This window comes from Saccopteryx leptura, chromosome 1, assembly GCF_036850995.1.
Source record: "Saccopteryx leptura isolate mSacLep1 chromosome 1, mSacLep1_pri_phased_curated, whole genome shotgun sequence".
In the NCBI taxonomy this organism is placed as follows: domain Eukaryota; kingdom Metazoa; phylum Chordata; class Mammalia; order Chiroptera; family Emballonuridae; genus Saccopteryx; species Saccopteryx leptura.
In genome coordinates, this window is record NC_089503.1 from 279,714,819 (window position 1) to 279,736,065 (window position 21,247).

Below are 21,247 nucleotides of genomic sequence, written 5' to 3' on the forward strand. Positions count from 1 at the left end.
GGAATGTCCGCCTACTCCATAGCCATCTTCTCGTCCCAGAATAAGATATTTTTGACAAAATATCCTGAGTCCCTCAGAATGTGTGCCTCATGGAACATAACAGGCAAAATAAAGCAGCCCTTTCTCATTGTCCTCAGAGAGCAAAGGTGACTAGGACAGAAATCCTAGAGATGAATTCATACACATCTTTTGATAAATTCTTAGTTGCTCTGACTAAGTATTTCCATGAACCCCAGACACTATAACTGTCAGTCATTTTTGGTCTGTTATTCCAATATGAAAAGTCTGACTTTAGCACCATGAAAGTCTTGGGAAAAAACCATTTTTGAACACTGGTGGGCTCAGGGGACTGATACTGGAATATGAACCTTGCACCCATAAAATGGTTCTTGGGACTAGAAAGCCTTGTATTTTTCAGCATAACCCCCCTGCATCCCATCATTATTCCAGGTGGTGCTACCACATTCAGCAGCTGCTGGTTGTCAATGTTTCTACAACATCCTAAAGTCTTTTGACTGATCAGGATGAACACTGAAATATCAGCCCCAGTGCTTAAGAAAATTTTTATATACTCACCTGGGGATATGCTAAAATGCATATTTTGAGTCAGTAATCTAGTGAGGAGCTTGAGAGGTTACAGTTCTAGTGGCTCCCAGGTAAAGCTGACCCATGCACTTTACTTTGAAAGGCATTGATCTATTCCACTTTTGCCTATGAAATTTAACTTTTGGGTCACCACAAAAATTCTTATGTACTAAAAATCTCTATCTTACCCAGAGCCAGAGATTACTCACACATACAAACACAGACACACACAGACACACACACACACACACACACACACACACAAAACTCATGGATATATGGTGGGATAAAAATCCCAGTTTCCCTTATCCAACTTGTTTGTCCAGATTTAACATTGAATTGTACCAAGAGTGGTTAGACCGCAGTTGGAGTCTATAATCTGCCTGTTTCTAGCTTTGTACCTACACTACAACATAAGAGAATCTGTGCATTTCTCATGTGATCCCTACAGTAGCTGTGAGCTAAGCAAGTATAATTACTATTTCAGGAAAGGAAAAAACAAATCAATCAAGTTAAGCAACTCACTCACCATATCTCATAACTATTAAGAGTCAGAACCAGGAATCATACTCAAATTTTTTAAGACGCACCCCCCTCCCCAACCAATTCTAGGGTCTATTCCCTATAATAGTTCCTTTCATAATCACCCACCTTCTCCAACCATCCAGACAAGTTTCCTCTAATGTTTATTACAATATTGTTCTCTTAGTTGCATCACACAAACACACACACACACAATCAATGTCATATGGGGTTGCTTGGGTTTCACTACTTCAGAACATACTATATTCCAAATGAATTTCTTTTTAATCTAGAAGAGAAGCCTAAATTCCTCTGGATGACACATAGCTGATGAGAAGATTTAGGATTCTCAAGATGATTCAACAGCAGAGAGATATTTGTGATCAATCTGAACACAAACGCTAGTTACAAATCATCACTGTTAGGAATTGAGTGAAAATGCTCCATAATCAGGAATCTCATGGCAAGTCCACAGTAACAAGGAAGGCAACTGGGATTCCCTCTGACAGAGTATGAAAAGATAAGCACCGCCTGCCAGTCTGGACTGTTCTCAGAAAGCAGCTCCAAGCAGTATGAGCACAAGAGCTCTAGGCCATTCTGCTTGGTTTTCTGCTGGGCCCTGCTCCCAGAAAACACCTGGCATGTAGGAGATGCTCACTAAATATTTTGGAATCAAACCAGGCATTAAAATCTTATTATATCAATACACAAGGTAATAAATATTAAACCCTGTTTAAAAGTGATACCCTTCTTTCTTTCTAAGTGAATTATTTTTCATATCAATGTGGGTAAAAGTTGTTTTAAAATCTTTAAACCTTGAGAAAACTAAAGACTCTTTGTTCTTTACCAACAGACTAAAAATTACTCTTTAGTATCTGAAAGATATAAACCCAGTGCAATAAATTTCACACTATATCAATACCATACAGCAGCAATTTTCAACCGGTGTGCCATAAGAATTTTTAATACATGCAATATCTGACTATTCATTCAGGGGCACTGACCTCTTTTCCTGTAGGTTGTCAAATGAAAAAATGACAGAAGCCAACACAACAATAGCTGTCTGGTATGAATGTATCAAAATTATACCTGTTGTGTTTTTTTTTTTGTCGGGTCTGCAAAATATATATATTTTTTGGTGTGCTACAGAATTTTCTTACGTATTTTACATGTGCCATGAAATGGAAATGGTTGAAAATTGTTGCCACGTACAATCAAACAGAGAAAGACAGCCACTGGAATGCAGCCCTACTATTCATGATGTTATAGGAATATAGTTTGTAATTTTCTTTAAGATCTTGGCTTGATCTGCATTTCATGAAAAAAGTCTATGAGAAGTTCTTCACAGCACCCTGTACCCCCTTCTGTAAATGTCATATACTGTTATATGTGTTTACTTTAACAGTTTCTACCACTAGGCTACACTCTTTCTGAGGACCGGGATTGTCTTCTTTTGATTTCAAGCATATCCACTGCACCTGTCTGGTTATGACTCTTACCATACATCTAGGAGTTACTACAAAATGGCAAATGTCCTCCAAAAAAAATTAATTCTAAATAGCCTCTCTGGCTCTACCCTCCCAATTAAGAAATATGAGAATGGAGGCTACCCGGGTAGTCTTTGTTGAGGTACAATACACCACACAAATTCAAAGCCTCTAGGAAATTTCAGTGAAAATAAATCATAAATTTACATTACGGATGCATGTTCACCTTCTGGTCCAAGAACAATTTGGGGCATATGCTGTACTCATGAGAAAGAATAGGTTATCAATAGTCATGGATGTAGGAAAAGACAAAAACTCACATGACAATCAGAGAAAAGAAAAGGAGACTTAAATATTCAAGTCTTGACTTAACAAATCAACTACAATTAAGCACTTTAGTGATATTTTAAAAGCACATCAACATTACACATTTGTAATGATGTGGGAGCCTCCAACCCCCAGCATCAGACACACTGAGTCTAAGGAAGAAAAAAGCCAATTCAAGTTAAATGAGAACTGAGCTGAGAGTGAAAACAATAATTGATTACCCAATGTTTCTATAAGCAATTCTGATTCAAAATTGGTCAGAGGGAAGGAAGACAACTGCAAAGCATTGTGACCATCTAGGAATTTCATCTATGCATACATACCCTTTCCCCACCACACATTTATGAAAAATGTCAGTATCTGCAAAGCCTATAAACAGATGTCTATAAATAATGAATTTGAAGGCAAAACTGTGACAGAGAAGACATATACAGTGTGTCCGTAAAGTCATGGTGCACTTTTGACTGGTCACAGGAAAGCAACAAAAGATGACAGAAATGTGAAATCTGCACCAAATAAAAGGAAAACCCTCCCAGTTTCTGTAGGATGATGTGGCAGCATGTGCACATGCGCAGATGGTGACATAACACCGTGTAGACAGCGGAGCAGCCCACGGCCATGCCAGTCGAAATGTGGACAGTACAGAGGAAAGTTCAGTGTGTTCTGTGGCTCACTAAATTCGAATCTGTGACCAAAGAGCAACGTGAATATCGGCGCGTTTATAATGGAGCGCCACCACATAGGAATAACATTACTCGGTGGGATAAGCAGTTGAAGGAAACCGGCAGTTTGGTGGAGAAAACCCGTTCTGGTAGGCCATCAGTCAGTGACAAGTCTGTAGAGGCTATACAGGATAGCTACCTAAGGAGCCCTAAAAAAATCTGTGCATGAGACCACATCAAACTGCACTGAATAGCCCTGGCCGGTTGGCTCAGCGTCGGCCTGGCTTGCAGGAGTCCCGGGTTCGATTCCCACCCAGAGCACACAGGAGAAGTGCCCATCTGCTTCTCCACCCCTCCCCCTCTCCTTCCTCTCTGTCTCTCTCTTCCCCTCCCGCAGCCAAGGCTCCATTGGAGCGAAGTTTGCCCGGGTGCTGAGATGGCTCTGTGGCCTCTGCCTCAGGCGCTAGAATGGCTCTGGTTGCGGCAGAGCCACACCCCAAGATGGGCAGAGCATCGCCCCCTGGTGGGCATGCCAGGTGGATCCCAGTCAGGCACATGCGGGAGTCTGTCTGACTGTCTCCCCGTTTCCAGCTTTGGAAAAATACACACACACACACACACACACACACACACACGCACGCACACGCGCACACACACACAAACTGCACTGAATAGGTATGAAACTGGGAGAGTTTTCCTTTTATTTGGTACAGATTTCACTTTTCTATCGTCTTTTGTTGCTTTCCTGTGACCAGTCAAAAGTGCACCATGACTTTACAGACACACTGTATTTTATTGATGCAGATACAGAAATATCTTTCAGTAGCATGTTTTTCTCAACCTTACGTATATTACAATCTGAAATTTTTTTATTTGTGATGCTGTTCTTAAAAATATTTATTTTTGGGTGCTGCTAGGATAGATATGCTTCATTCTTTATCGCATTGTCTTTATGCTTGGATATGAGTCCCAGAAGAACATCAGCTACCCACTGGAAGAAGGCAAAGTCAAAAGATTCCCAAGGAAAATGGAGCCAGAACTCTTTGATGAAGTCAACCCTAAGACTTTCTAGACTTCCATTTGTGGGACAATATACTTCTATTATTATCTTGTATATTATTTACAACTGGTTTTTCTATCCCTGTACACAAAAGCATACTAAAAGATACATTTTCATTATTTAATAGTCATTTGCCTAAATTCCAAGAACAATTTAGCAAATGAAATGGTACATAATTGAATATTGCTTTCGGAATATAATACAGGTTTTTTAAAAATGTGGTTCAGAAACTAGACTAAATAAACTAAAGAATTAGCCATCTGAATTTTTATCATGACAGGGAAGAAGGTAAGAAGAGAAAAATTAAATTATTTTTTTCTTTAAGAACTTTCCCAGCATCTTCTATATTCCCAGAAACAGTGAGGCTTCGATAAATGTTAGAATAGTAAATTCTTCACTTTTATTATAGAAAAGAGTAGCTAAGTATCTGATGAACTGGGAAACTGGACAGATCCCCAGCAGTGGGCCTTTGGTTTTAGTTTGTTCATCTAACCTGGTCTTAGTCTGTTCATCTATAAAGAAAACATTTTCTAGTTCAAATGTTTCATCAACATTGGCAGATTATCACTGCTCTTTGTAAAAGATTTATGAAGGAAAAGATCACACTCTAATGACTGAATTTTAAAAATGCTTACAGATTAATATTTGACGTCATATTACCAGGTCACTCAATCTCATTTGTCTTAAAGTTTTACTTTAACTCTCAGCAAACAGAAACTTATAAATGTCACAGCAGTTGCATGATGTGTTATTAAAGTAATGTATAAAATGACACTTTTTTCTGAAAAAGTTTACACACAACTGAAAAGATAAAAGCACAAAGCTTATCTTTGATTTCATGACTTCTAGTTTATGCTCTTCAACTAAATTACAAATACCTGAAACATAAACTAATACCATGAAAAGTTTAAAGATAGTTACATGTATGTATAAATATCAGTAGTGTTTTATTTCACCCTGAACAGCACTAACTCTCCGGCAGTGCCCTAACCCTTAATCTATCTGATTTGACTTAACCCTCATGGCAACTCAAATGTCTCAGTCTTAAAAAGAAATAGCCTCAGAAAAGCTAAGTAAACTATTTTAAGATTATGGAGCTAGTAAAATTTTTATTTCCACTATTCTGTAAGAGCATCCTCATTTTCTCAAATGATGGGGAACTTTGTTTTTCCCCACATAAACCTACATGGCAGAACAAGATCCCAGTGAACAACAAAAAAATCATCTTATAAATCGTAATGGAGAAATTGTTTTCAGAATTTATAATAAAACCTCTATTGGGAGGATTCATTCATTGCTTATATGAGCCTGGTACTTTACTTTAATGTTAAGAGCCAAGCTTTGCTATACTTAGAATCTCCCTAGCCTAATTTCATTCTGTATCTTTTACTTTCAAAACAAACAAAACAAAAAAAAATCAGTCTGTTTTAGACAGAATTACAGAATGGCAAACAAACAAATATGCAACAAATATGCACTTTATATCACGATGGCAATGAGAATGGGCAAATAATGTTTTCTTCCAAATGAAAAAAAATCTAAGAGAGATATTATGACTCTCTGACAACCAAAAAGATAGAATAGAGACATTTAAAAAACTTTCAGTCTGACCAGGCAGTGGCACAGTGGATAGAGTGTTAGACTGGGATGCAGAGGACTCAGGTTTGAAACTCCGAGGTTGCTGGCTGGAACGTGGGCTCATCTGGTTTGAGCGTACGATTGCAGGTTTGAGCATGGGATCATAGATATGACCCCATGGTCACTGGCTTGAGCCAAAAGGTCACTGACATGAAGCCCAAGGTCACTGGCTTGATCAAGGGGTCACTTGCTCTGGTGTAGTCCCCCAGTCAAGGCACATACGAAAAAGCAATCAATGAACAACTAAAGTTCCGCAATGAATATTGATGCTTCTCATCTCTTCCTTCCTGTCTGTCTGTCCCTATCTTTCCCTCTCTCTGTCTCTGTCACCAAAAAAAAAAAAAAAAAAAAAAAAAAAAAAAATCTTCCAATGAACCCAAATATCTCAGTATTGTAGCAGTATTGCAGTAGAGAAACAGTGACTAGCCTGGGCCCGGGGAGTAAGTAATTCAGCAGCAATCCTGGACAAGAACCCGGATTTGTGGTTGTTTTTCCACCAAACATCCCTCTCTACAGAACCCAAACAGAAAGAAGCTGTACATGATATCTTTATTACAACACAATTCTTTCAACATCAGTAGAACAGTGAGTGTGTGTGTGTGAGTGTACACATGCATGTGTGCCAATGCTTATACATTACAGGGACCTGTTTTTGTCAAAGTACCATATATCAGAATAAAGTGCTTAATTTCTATGCAGTCACCCACTTTAACTTTGCTCACTTCCTTGGTTTTGCACATCTCCTTTTACTTTTGCTGTCACATAGTAAATTATGTAATGTACCCTGACCCCAAAAGAAAGAATACAAAATCTGGGTAATTTATCCCCAAAACAAAACACCCAATTCTCCTTCAGACAAAAGAAACACTTGTTAAAACACAGAAGTTCATTTAAGGCATGTTATTTATCAAGGCCGAAGGGATTATATCAAATTATTAATATTAGCAAAAACTTCTTTGATTAAAAAATCTTTCTAAAGATGCATTGTGTGAACTTGCTATGCTAAGCATCATGAGGGCTTCTTCCCTCCCTGGAAAAGGCACCTCCTCAGCCCAGTGCAGAACAAGGTGAAGTATTCATTTGACACAATCAAAGTTTTATTGACTATAGTCATCTTTGCCACAGTCTCTGTTATGTGTGTGAACTCTGATGTATTTGAAGAGACAGCAAAAAACACAAACCATAGAAGAATCTTCTCAATATAAAATTTCAATTTTAGTCACAAAAGTTCCAATTGTTTCTCTGTATCCACTAAGTATAGATATAAATAACATCTGCTAAATTTTCAGCAAACTCTTCCTCTTCTATATACTTTATATCTTTTAAAGTGTCTGACCAATGGTGATACAGTGGACTAAGCATTGGCCTGGGTTGATGAGGACCCAGGTTTGAAACCCTGAGTTTGCCAGCTTGAGCCCAGGCTTGAGCCCAGGTCACTGGCTAGAGCAAGGAGTCACTGACTCAGCTTGAGCCCCGGGTCAATGCATGTATGAGAAGCAATCAATAAACAACTAAGGTGCCACAACTATGAGTTAATGCTTCTCATCTCTCTCCTCCCCACCTCTCTTTCCTTTCCAGCCTCTCTAAAAATAAAAAGTAAAATAAAAAATTAGCTTCTCAGAATTTTAATCCAAGGTAATGGGTTAACCAATTATATTAGTGTAGGGTTTAGTTTACTTCAGCCCATTTTCCCCAAATCAGGACAATTAGGGATCCAAATATCCTCTTGTATTTTTTCAATCCCTTATATTAAAACAGATGAGTGTTTTGTGTTTCTTTTCAGATAATTTTCTCCTTTCATGAAGAAGGAATAAAAGCAGGCGTGAAAAGTGGCTTGGCAGTTAACCACACTTTCAATTAACAGGCTGTGTTACTGTTTATTTCAAAGACAGACTTGGAAATTTCCAAGTCTGCTAGACCCATTAGAGGGAGCTATAGGGAACATTAGTTTATTGATAAATGGTATTTAGATGAGCCATTGACAGAAAATGCAAGTGACTCAAGAATATTAATATAGTGTATGGAATGCCTTGAGCCACCAGGCTCTTAACTCCAAAGCATCAGCATATCACCATATCCCGGGATGACCAATAGCCATTTTTGTCCAATATTCACTGGGAGAGCTTAGGCATTGGAGACTATAAGGGAACCCAAATTCATGAAAGCAATGCTGTAAATCACTTGCCAGGATTCAGAACACCTGGATGCTGAATGACAATTCCCTGGCAACTTTGGATGATTTTCAAACTATGCAAGATGATGTCACCAAGGGCATGAGATAAGTTATATAAGTGTGCACAGAAGAAATCTAGAGCAATGTGACAATGGGTGGCATTAGTAGTTGAAATCTTGACATAAAAGAATTATTGTTAATTTCCTCCTATATTAATAAGTAGTTCTCCTGTGTGAAGTGTCTAAATATTCAGAAACAAATACTTAAACTAATAGCACTTTTTAAAGTTTCCATAACTGAATTGACTTAACCAAGTGCTCCTTTCCAAGTCTTGAAATCAGATTAGTGTTAAGGATGAAATGCTCATACCATCTTCCAGAGCAATAAGTATCAGCCCTTTACTGAAGACATTTGACTGGTGTTTAAGCAAAAGATGACCTTCCTAAATAGTACATAAACTTTTCCATTGAGAAAAAAGAACAGATTCTTGGCAATAGCAAAAGAATTATATTAATTATCAAAGTGAATCACACCATCACTTCTCCAAATGTTTTAGTAACTTTTACTTTTCTGTTTCTTTGATTTTCTTGAAGGTGAAAGCTGCTTCACTTAAAAGTAAATAGCTGGAACACTAATACTTCAGCTCTGGAGTTCTGATTATCATATATGCATATGCTAAAATTATCTTACAATTTTAGCAGAACTTGAACACCATAAAAAATTGAGATGACTTAAATGATCACTCTTTTACCCTTTCAGAAGTTGTTGCTAATACACACACACACACACACACACACACACACACACATATTTACATTCACATTTATATCCAGCACTATGCACTATGCTAAGTGCTTTATATATGGTATCTACTTCTCACCAAAACATCACAATAAGGACATTGTAATCAGTTTACATTTTATAAATGAAGAATCCAGAGCTTTGTAAGTTTAAATGATTTGCCCAAGGTCACAATTCTAGAAACTTGTGGAGCCATAACTCAATCCAGTTTTGTCTCAATCTAAAGCCCAAATGAAGACTCATACACACACTAACATTTTGCTACTTGTCACATAAGCACAAATACAAACATTACCCTTGAGCATGTCAGTCACTAAATTGGAATCATAGATACTACTAATGATACTTTCTTCTCCAAGTTTTTGAAATTTTGTTTTATAGACTTTTTATGGATGAAAAGATCAGAGTTTGCCACTTGTTTTATTACTGCACACTGGGCATGATCACCCGACTGCCAGAGCAAAGTACAGACTGCAGTACTGGAGACACTGGGCAATGATCATGATTGGGCCACTGATTATCTGTACAGTTTGGGGGGTAAGAGTCCCAAGTTATTCTGTGACAAACATCTCTGGCTAACAAGTGACATCTATAATCACCCTCTAGGTGTTTGCCACTGTCTTTATGATTCAGATAGCACACCTATCACTTCACACAACTGCACTCTCAGAAGCCACAATCAAAATAGTGAATAATATGCATTCCGACATTAGTATAACTTTTTGTTGCAGGGCTAACAGAGTTGAAAAATGTGAGCGGTCTTTTCTTTGTGACAATCTGGACAAGGTAAAAAATGTAAGAATTTAGTGTGTTGTTTTAAAAAAAAATAAAAAAGTGATTCCAAGAGTACAATTTATGGAAAGCAATCCAGATTCTATTAGGTCAGAAAATTCCAATCTGAGATTTATGTTTGAATATATTTTCAAACCACATGTAATAGATGGTTTTTAAAGAGCAGGGTTAATACACGTTTCTGTGATGTCAACTGATTGATTCTCTTGTGTTAGGCGCAAATACTTCAGGAGGAAAAGTCAGAAAGGTTGGCTTCAAATATTACAATGAACTTTGAAAGACAATGAAACAGTGTACTAAGTTAAATATATTTTCATTTTTAACCATGTATGTAAGCAGAGTCACCTTAGAGGAGTTCCTCTTATTAAGTGTACGACTCTTGAAATGCTTTTGTACAAATATGTTTACTTGAGAAAGCAACACTAGCAAACAGTTAAATACCATATGCTGCAAGTCATGGAAAAGAGTTTAACTACAGTTCATATAAAAACTGAGAGCTCAAAGGAAGGTTATTTTGAAAATGGACTCAGAAACGTTTTAAAGCACTTGGGGTCCTTTGTAGTTCAAGCCTACAGCTACATGGCAAAATATGCAGTCGATGTCGGCATCTGGGTGCTGGGTGGATGCCAGAAGTACATAAAGCATCACAGTCTAGGCTACAGGGAATGGATCTGACACTTCAGTATTTGAAACAAAATGAGAAATTAAAATAATGGAGATTAAAAAAAAACATAAACAATAATTACAAGAAAGTAAATACACTCTTTCTAATGGCAAATCAAAATATAGTAACTTTTAAAAATAAATAAATAAATTTTCTCTTTTATTATTCCTTTCTCTCCAAGTGTCTGCACAATGACTCAAAAAACCATTACTTTAATGACATGCTTATTCACACAATCAACTAAAGTCATTTTCTTCAGAATGGAGGATTCACATGGCAGATATAAGATGGTAGGAAAGGGAAAGGTTCATAGCATCAATGTTATTTCGAGTTAAGATTCCACAAACCCACTATAATATTTCCCTTATAATCTTTCATTCTACAGATGCTATTATATTAATACAAGTTTTTTAAAGAATATATTCCAGTACTTAAACCCCTATTGATGGTGTTCATACAAATACTTCCAAAGTATAGAAACAGAGGAAACAATTCACAATCTGAACACGTGGACGCACAATAACCTTACTACCACTGCGCACACCCAGTCCTGTGGAACACCAAAGATACGTAGATAAATAAATAAATAAATCCACCAAAAGTTACAGACTGCAATTAATATACAGGTTAATTATATCCCCTCTTTAATCTCATATTTATTTTTTTTAATCTAAAATTGAAATAATAAACATCCAAACAAGAGAGTTTGATCTGTGGTGTTTCTTCATAATTTAATGAATTGTAACAGAAAGCAAAAGTTCTATGTTGAGGACTTGAACTAGGCAGTCTACCACCAAGTCCTAGTCATTCGAACTTTAGGATTCAATCAGATGTGCCTGGAACCACCAAGGATCTGGAAATAATTCTTCAGATGTGTAAACATTTCTGTTTCAAAGAAGAGCAAGAAATTATTTGGATACCCTTGAGCATGTCAGTCACTAAACTGGAATCATTTTTGTTTTATAGATTTAACCAAATATTCAGTATATTTGAGATTATAATAAATTTATGTTATCTAACATTGCAAAGTAAAATATATATATATATGTGTGCCTTTTTATTTAGATAATCTTTCTTTACTTTTTACTAATTCTTTCCAATGTGGAAATACATACATTATATGGTTAAATTTATTAAATTCTAAAATACTTATCTTTTATGAGAACAATTAAAATTATTAAGTCCATTATATTGCTTTTTCAAAGAAATTATAGCAAATCACAGAACCTGAACATGATCTAATGCCTAAAACTTGGTAATAATACTCCAATAAAGGGAAATATCTTGGCAAGATGAGTTTAAAGGAATTTGAAGATGTAGCACATACTTAACCCTAAGAACATATATCTAAAGACACAAGAATGAAATACCAAAAGAGAAACATGCCTATAAAGTCAGCTTCCAAGGCTACACCACGAGCTATCCTCTAATGTTATCCAGTAATGCACTCTCGTTTCACCCAGTCCTTAAAGAGAACCCTTAGTATACTAATAGAAATCTCAAATACGATTCATGCATAAACATCACAGACACACAAAATTTCCATCCTTCATCGCCTTTCACCCAGCTAGAAATCAGAGATTAAATCCATGGGTTTTCTCTGATCAGATTCCAATAACATACAATACTCAGTCTTTTATGGAACTATATTTGTTGACATAAAGTATTCTTAATAACTTACTAATCCTGCATTACAAGAGTGTGTGAAATTTGAGAAAACACTATATTAGGCTTGACCAGGCAGTGGTGCAGTAGATAGAGCATCGGACTGGACGCGAAGGGCCCAGATTTAAAACCCTGAGGTCGCCAGGTTGAGCGTGGGCTCATGTTGCTTGAGCGTGGAGTGGCTGGCTTGAGTGTGGGATCATAGACATAACCCCATGGTCGCTGGCTTAAGCACAAAGGTTGCTGGCTTGAGCATGGGGTCACTCACTCTGCTGTAGCCCCTGGTCAAGGCACATATGAGAAAGCAATCAATGAACAACTAAGGAGCCACAACGAAGAATAGATGCTTCTCATCTCTCCCTTCCTGTCTCTCTGTCCCTATCTGTACCTCTCTCTTTCTCTGTCACAGAAAAAACAAAACAAAACAAAAAAAAAACCACACACCATATTAGCCAGTGTTCCTTGATCCCAAGTTTCCAAAATCAGACCAAGTAAAAGTGAACCAATTATACTACCTTTTTACTTTTTTCACTATGGGAAGTAGACAATAGCCCCAACAAATTTAATCTTAGCCATCTAGGCAATCATTTAACAGTATTAGGACCCTAATGAGTTTTCCAGGGATCTTCACTGCTCAAGCCCAGCAAGGATATAAATAGATACATTTGATTTTAGAGAATGTGAGAAATTGAATTTGATTTTCAACAATATACAGGAAATCTAATACCAAGACCCAGCATCAGTACTGTTATTAAGAACTATGAACTACCCTTATTATTGGATTGTTATAGAGATGCATGTAACTTTCATTATATTGATTCTACTTTTGCTTTCTAAAGCAATATACAAGTGTGTCCGCTTTTTTTAACAGCAATTTTGTAAATAACTGGAAACAGGTGTTTTAGTTTCTGTTCGTCTTCATCAAGAGGCAGGGTCCTACTTCCTCTTTTTCTACATTATTTCCAGACTTCTGGAACTACAGTTTGTTGATGTCTTTCCGAAAATTACGGTGTCTTGGACAGAACACAATATTCCAACTGTGATCCGGCCAGTGTTAAGTATGTCAAAGACAGTACTTCTCATGATATGGACACACTATTTCTATTTCTATTGCCTTAGAAAGTCTTAAGAGTTTTTTCTTTTTCTTTTTCTTTCCTTTAAGCAGCAAAATCATTCAGTTGGCTCATATTAAATTTGTAGTCAAGCAAAACCTCCAGATGTTTTTTAAAAACAAAAATTTTCACATTCAGTTTTCACTTAGAGCCAGCAACCACTTTACTCCAGTAAAGGCAGAGAATTCAGAGGAGTGGCCACCTGAGAGAGGAATAAATATCTAGGATAATCCACTATATTTTGTTATAAAATCTGTTTTGCTTGCCATTGTCTTTGCTTAAATCTTCAACAAGGAAATTTAGTAGTTTTCAATGGGGAAAGTCTTTAATATTCAAATACATGTTTATGTATATGTGCTGGTAACTATTCTGAGTACTTTCAAAATATAAACTCATTTTATTTGGATAACCAATCTGTGAAGTAGATATTATTATTATTATACACAATTAACAAATGAAGAAACTGAAATGCAGACAACTAAAGTAACTTGCCCCAAGTCACACAGCCAGTAAGAAGCAGTGCCAGATTCAAAACCAGGTAGTCTGAGCCAGATTGGGGCTCATAGTCATATTGTACTGTCTCTTGATCTTAAAATAAATGCTTAGAAAAATTGGCCCTGTGTGAGACACTTGGGAACAAACAAAATAATATAACATCATCCTCACACTTCTATGTTTGTCTTAGTTCCATTAAATAGATAACAGATAAATAAATAGAGCCATTATAAGCAACACAGAAATTAGTCATAGACATTTGCGCATCACTTTGTATTGAACCCAAATATAAAGGTCACTTTAGGGCTGATGAAAAGATCACAAAATTTAATAACTGTAAAAAGTACTGGGAATAATGTCTGGTTCAAGCTGAGTGCTAGCTATACTTAAATATCAATTTTATAAATGTATTTATTCATACAAGTATGCAAATATGTAAACTCATATTTATCAATTACGGAGTTCCTTAGGGCAAAAAAAAATAAACTTTTAATTAAATAGTACTGAGATTTAATTTTTAAAAGTGAAATATTCTCTTAAATATAGAAGAGAAGCATGGTAAGAAAGCAGGCAGGACTATCAGAAACATTGAATGATGAACAACAAAAAAATCATATCATCTTTAGCACCCATCTTCTGTTGGAAAAAACTCCACTACCTTCATTTATATCACCAACATATCTGGATATTTAGATAAAACTACTCTGAAAAACCTGAATGACTACCAGACATTACTGGTTACCCAACCAATCCAGACACCTGCCTCTTGAAGTACTCTAAATTAATATTTTTGGCAACCCATATATGTTCCTGCTAACCAAGGTTATCTAAAGCATGTTCTTTTGTTAGTTTTTTCAAATGAGACAAGATTCCCTAGACTGTCATCTTAGCCTAAGACTAAAGGTCACATACCAGTAAAACTAGAAGCATCTATCTCATCACTAGAGCTTCTGACCAGACTAAGTGCTCCTCTGGCTTTGAGGTTTGGTTGCGGTGCTTGCTGTGGGAGGAGCTAGAGCAGGACGTGACTGCCCCAAAGGACAGAATTCAGGATGGAAGTCCAATGTCATTACATCATGAGCCACTGTCTTGAGATGCCTTCCCTTGCTGATACTCTTTTGAATTATTATTATTTTTTTTATTATATTTATTGTCTATACTTATCCAAGTTTGTCACTGGCTTTTGGTTTACTCTACTATGAGTGTCAGTGATAAAAACTTGCTTACTTTTACAACTTTCCAATAAATAGATATTCTGCATTGTACATGTAGCAGTTTCAGTGTAAATCAACGTAAGGTGGCTGTAAACGTGATTCTACACCACTTCCTAAACAATTTTTGTTTTGTATGAATAGAAGCACTGCATGAATTCATCTATGAATTTATGTTAGTGATTTGCCATGATAGAATTTTCTAATAAAATAAGTTCATAAATATGTTCAAATTCTTAGCTTAGAAAGTCAGCATCTATATGCTCCTCAACATCATTTGTATCTATTGAATTATTTTCCTACTGAAACAGACACTTGTGATTCAGGAGAAGTAATTAAAGGATAAAGGAGGGAGAATACGAGACAGACAGTGGGAAGTCCACTAACATCAATTACCTCCCCAAATAAAAAGGGATAAGATGCTTTGTTGCAGCTCATAGCTCCGTTAATCACTACCTTTTTCTTTCTCATTGCCATCATTTCCCCTCCTAACAACTACTAACATACCATTTTTTATAGCCATTAAATAATACAGCAAGACTAATATGATTACTACAGTACTGTTAAGAACTGCAAGCAAAAAAAATAGTCTATCCTTTCCAAGTTTTACTTTGGTAATATCTATTTTCTCTTAATTAAAAAAAAGCCCAAAACACAACACTTTCTACTTCTAGTTTTCATCCTCTCTCACCAACTTCTACCTCACTGCCAGACACTACTGCTACTCCTTCACCCTGACACTAAACCCGACTGCACTCACACCCTAGTTCTCACTCAATTATTACTACATACATTACTACTCTTTCTGTATCTTTTGCACCCAAGTGAATAAAACACCCACTTTCTACCCTGCCTTTGCCATCACTTAGCCTTACCTTGGAATGTGAGTTCCTGAAAGAATTGCTTATTACCTCAGCCAGTAGGTCCTCCAAAGCATCAGGAGACTACAAGGGTGTGCTGTCGTTGACCACCTTGTTACAAAGGGAATATCACTTTTAAGAGGAGACACAAAACGTAGGTGGCGGAGAGAGCAAAACACAGATCCACCACTCACCAGCGCTAAAATCTTATGCATGAGAGTCTACTTAACCTTTACAATTATTTTTAAATCAGAACTAATGTTTCTGAAAGTCTGCTTTTGAAGGAACACACCTTTGTTTGTCCAGGTGCATGAAGCTGTTTTCCTCTGCCATAGAAAAACAAGTTCAAGGCATTATAAAAAGTGTGCACTTAAAAAGGTCACTTTAATCTCAGCTGTGTGTGTGTGCTATGAAACATTTCAAGATTACCTCAAAAAAGAAGTCAACCAAGAAAGATACAAGCATGTGAGTATCTGTATGTGTATGTGTACATTATGTCTGTGAGAGGGAGAGAGGGAGATTTCGGAAGAAGCTCAGTTCTTAACAGAGATGCAATATCTAATTGCCATTACTTTTTGTATTATTTGAATGCATGAAAATACAAAGATTTATAAGGCTCTATATTAAATGTGTATATATTTCTTTTGTTTATTTTATATGTATCCTTTACTAAAAACGTGATAAATACATTTTGATAAATGAAAGGCCACAATTTTTTAAGAGGAATAAATACAGAGAATGGCATTTTAAGTTGGTACTGCATAAAACCAGCATAACTGAAATCTACCCAGCCTTTACTGGCTACATATTCCAATGATTTGTAATATTCTAATTATTTTGCAACTGAAATTTTACACTATTACTGTTAAATAAATATCATAGAAAATTAGATAAAAGAATCAGTATTGTAAATTGTTATTCAAAAAAAGTAAGATGTTATTTTCTGGCAGTAACACTATGAAAGACAAAAAAAAGTTTTTGTTAAAAGTAAATACTAGATTATTAAATAAGATCTCAAAAGTATATAGCAATTTTAACTGAATAATCTTTATGATTTTAAAAACTGTTTCTATGGCAGGAGATAAATGTGCTAGTAGTTCTAACTACATTTTAAAATTCATATATTCCCATAAAAATATTTACATATGTCTTCCCTTTGGGAGCATTTAGCTACCTGCTTTTACTTTCTTATACGGAGCAGGAGACAGGGTAGCACTGGTAAATGGGATACTCTCCAGTGTTCACTCAGGTCTAAATGGAGCTACTGTCAGGTCCTGCAATATAATTTTTAGAACACGATTTTGTTGGAAATAAGTATTTTTTAAATTATGTTAATTTTTTCCAATGGAATATTTCCTAAAACAGAAGTTCACATGTATTGTAATAGATACCCTCAGTGATAGCATTAAACAGAATAAAATTTATTTTTATGTAAAGGCATTAGTTCCATACATAATCTAATAGTTAAAATATTTTTTTCTTTGGAAACCACTTTTAATTATAAAACTTGCCCTTCAAGATCTGGACTGTCATTTTAATATACTAGATAGCAAGTTAGTGCCACCTTAAAATTTAAAAATAAATATAGCAATAGCTGTAAAAAAAAAACATACCAAGTTGAAACTTTGCAATTATTGTTATTTGGGAAATTTATAATATTAGTAAAACTTCATATTTTATGTGGGAAAAGAAAATGCAGTTATAACAGAATTTGAGCCAAATTATCCTAGACTGGATATTCTCAGAGCTTGGATTTTCTAAATATTTGCCCACTCTTGACTTTATGTTGCTCGTTACCAATCTATGTTTGTAGGACTTCAAAGGCCAGCTATTCCAAGGAGCAAGAAGCTAGACAGACGTGAAACCTGAATGCCACTCTTAGGAACACAGAGTGCTCTGGCCCAGCCACAAAGCCAGGCCTCATTTCACCTCTCCCACTTCCTGTTAATAGCAAAGGTTAGAAACAGATTCTGTTCCCAAGCACAAAAGTCAGCATGTCTTTATTTTTATTTTTATTACCAATAAAACTCTAAGCGGCACACACAGGTACAAGCTTTTTACACTGTTTTCTTATTCTACACCAGAGTTATAAACTCTTAAAATGGATTGCAATATAATGGTTAAATTCTACAGATTAACTTGGCTGCAATTAAAGCAACAAATATTACTGCCAATAGAAAATTCTCACAGTTTTGAATTGAATTATCTGGTGTGAACATAAATTTAAGTCTTATAAAAACATGTGTAAGAACGTTAATTTGATCATCAAAGTTAGATCCATTACTAGTACAGAATGTCTCCTGAACAACAAAATATAAAATTATATCTATACAATGGCAAAATAAATGACAGAAAAGTCAATGTTGAGGGGAAAAAACAAACTAGAAATGTATACAAACTATTATGCCTAAAAATCAAAGCTATAATATGTTAAGGTATTATAATGAATATGGGTAATTTCCAGACTAGTGGTACATATAAGTTTATCGAATGTTAACTATTTAATTTGTCATCACTTTTATGGTTTTACCATTTTAACATCCTCTATTTTGTCCCAAGCACACTGTATATCTTCTCATTTTAAACACCTCCCATAATCAGAAAAAGCATTTATTTTTTTATTCTAGTTCTACTACTTGGGACATTATGGAACACGTCTATCCCTCATATACCTGCCCTTCCCCCTATTCCTATTAAAGTCCAGTCCAAATGCCTGACAGAGCTTAGAGATAATTGATGAGTCCAACAAGAGAATTGCCTGAATAAAATGCAACATACACACAAAATATTAGAAAGTTTACAAGTAATAAAAATGATACAAAGTAATATCCTAATACTTTTAATGCTGTATAAAATGGTTAGAAAATATTATTATTTAAAAAATACAGGAAACCAATCAATATTTACACTATAGTCCTAATTATGTAGACTATAAAAGCATTGAAAACCTAATGGGAGAAATTGATAAAATATTAATGATTATTTTCATTTTTTGTTGTCTATTTCAGAAAGAATTTAAGCTAATGAATCATTTTTAAATGTAACTACAATAAATAAAATTGAAAGAAAATGGATAAGGAAAGTAGATCACCAGAAAACAAGACCAGAAACACCAAGGTGTAGCCTTGGAGGGAGGGGGGAGGTTAGTTCACAAAAGTGTGCTATTAGGTTTGGTGTACAGGATTCGCTTAGGCCACAGCTGGGCACTAACAGCCAACACAATTGTTCATCTGAACCACAGATCTCAAAGCAACAATTACAGTCAACTTTTATTAAGTACCTATTATATGCCAAGTTTTGTGCTCCTCAATTTACATGCATTATCTGACTTTATCCTCCCCACAAATCTAGGGTTGGTATTATCATCTTCCCCTTTTATAGTAGGAGAAATTGAGAAAATTTAGGTAGCTTGAAATAAACTCAACCAGTGAGAGGCAGTCTGATAGCCTCATAAGTAGTCATAAGCCAATTGGTATTCCAAAGGCCTGTTGTAAGAACTCCTTATAGGAGGTTGTGGGGAGCTTTTGGGACCACTCTAGATTTTCTACATGTGAAAACTAGAATAGCTCAGGGAACAGGAGGACCTAGAGGTCAGGCAACCACGAATTCAAATCGAGGCCCTTCCACCTATTAGCTTTCTATTATACATAATTAATAATCAAATTAGGAATACTTGATATAATTATTATTCTTGTAAATAGAAAACATATATTAAAGACATTTTTATATTAGTTCACTTAATTGTTATAAAAATATTAAGAGACAATATAGGAAAATTGCCTACTATATACATATATATATATATATATATATATATGGACTCTACAAACATCAGCTTTTATATCCTACATTTTTCATATTAAATTTTATAAATCTTAGGTAGTAAACCTCTTCATTATACTGTAACATTTTTAACACTTGTGGGGTAAACACATGCTTCCAAAACTTCAGTAGGACAATCACAATGCTTTAGTGCCTAATAAGCCGTAACCACACTGGGAATCAGTTCTCGCTGAAATTGGGCAGATGAACTCAGAAATTTCTTGATGTCTCTTTAAGGTCAAACAACCTGTACCATACAAAAGTCCATATCCTTACATTACAACCTTCAGTAATGAATGGTTACAGAAAATAAAAAAAAATGAGGTCAAGTTTAATCTTTCAAGCTTATGGTCTGTATTAAAACTTGGAATTAATTATAAATATATCAGTATCCTAAGATAAAACTTGTGGTTTATGAAAGTTTCCAAATAAGCCAATTTTAATTCAAAGTAAAACATAAAGGGAAATTATATCATTATAATATCTGATTTAAAATGTCCTTTTCACATAATAGTATTTTTTGCACTGCAGATTTATTTTCTCAAAACATAAACCATTTCTAAAAGTTAAGGACTGCCATATAAATGTCAAATAACTGTTAGCCTATGACATATCAAGTAGAGGAGAGGTTAAAATAAATGTATTTATTCATAATCTGTCAATGTCCATATTACAGCATGAATTCTAGATGGAGAAACAAAGTTTCTCATATTGTATACCCATTACAAACACTTTGGTTAAGGTATCATTATTTGTAAAATGTGCATTTCTGCCTTCAGTGAAAATAACTAAATTTATTCTGTTAATAAGACACACTTATAAGAAAAAAATCACAATAGTCCAACTTACATGCCTTGAATATAAAATTAAGAGGGTATTTATGTGACTTTAAATTATTTTACAGCTATACAAACTATTTCTAAAGGAGAGGGTTCTTTCTAAATGAGAAGGTACTAGGCATCATCCATAGTATATATTCATACCCATGCATATATGAAGTACCTGAGCTAAGAGGAATTTTCACATAATCTAAAGAAACTGCCTAGAAAATTTTAATTTAAAAATCAGATACAGTGTCTTCTAATTCTTTTTTTTAATAAAGTTTTTTTAAATTTTTATTTTATTCATTTTAGAGAGGAGAGAGAGAGGGAGAGAGAGAGAGAGAGAGAGGAGAGGAGAGAGAGACAGGGGGGAGGAGCTGGAAGCATCAACTCCCATATGTGCCTTGACCAGGCAAGCCCAGGGTTTCGAACCGGCAACCCCAGCATTTCCAGGTCGACGCTTTATCCACTGCGCCACCACAGTCAGGCCAGTGTCTTCTAATTCTTAATAATTTTTGAGGACTTTAAGAAGTAATGAAGGCATTCAGAG

At 35.4% G+C, this 21,247-nt stretch overlaps 1 protein-coding gene across 1 annotated transcript in view; it reads right to left on the bottom strand.

Moving 5' to 3' along the window:
- Positions 1–21,247, bottom strand: part of PDE3A (phosphodiesterase 3A) — a 326,334-nt gene that overhangs the window by 257,521 nt on the left and 47,566 nt on the right. The gene's annotated exons all lie outside the window — the stretch shown is intronic.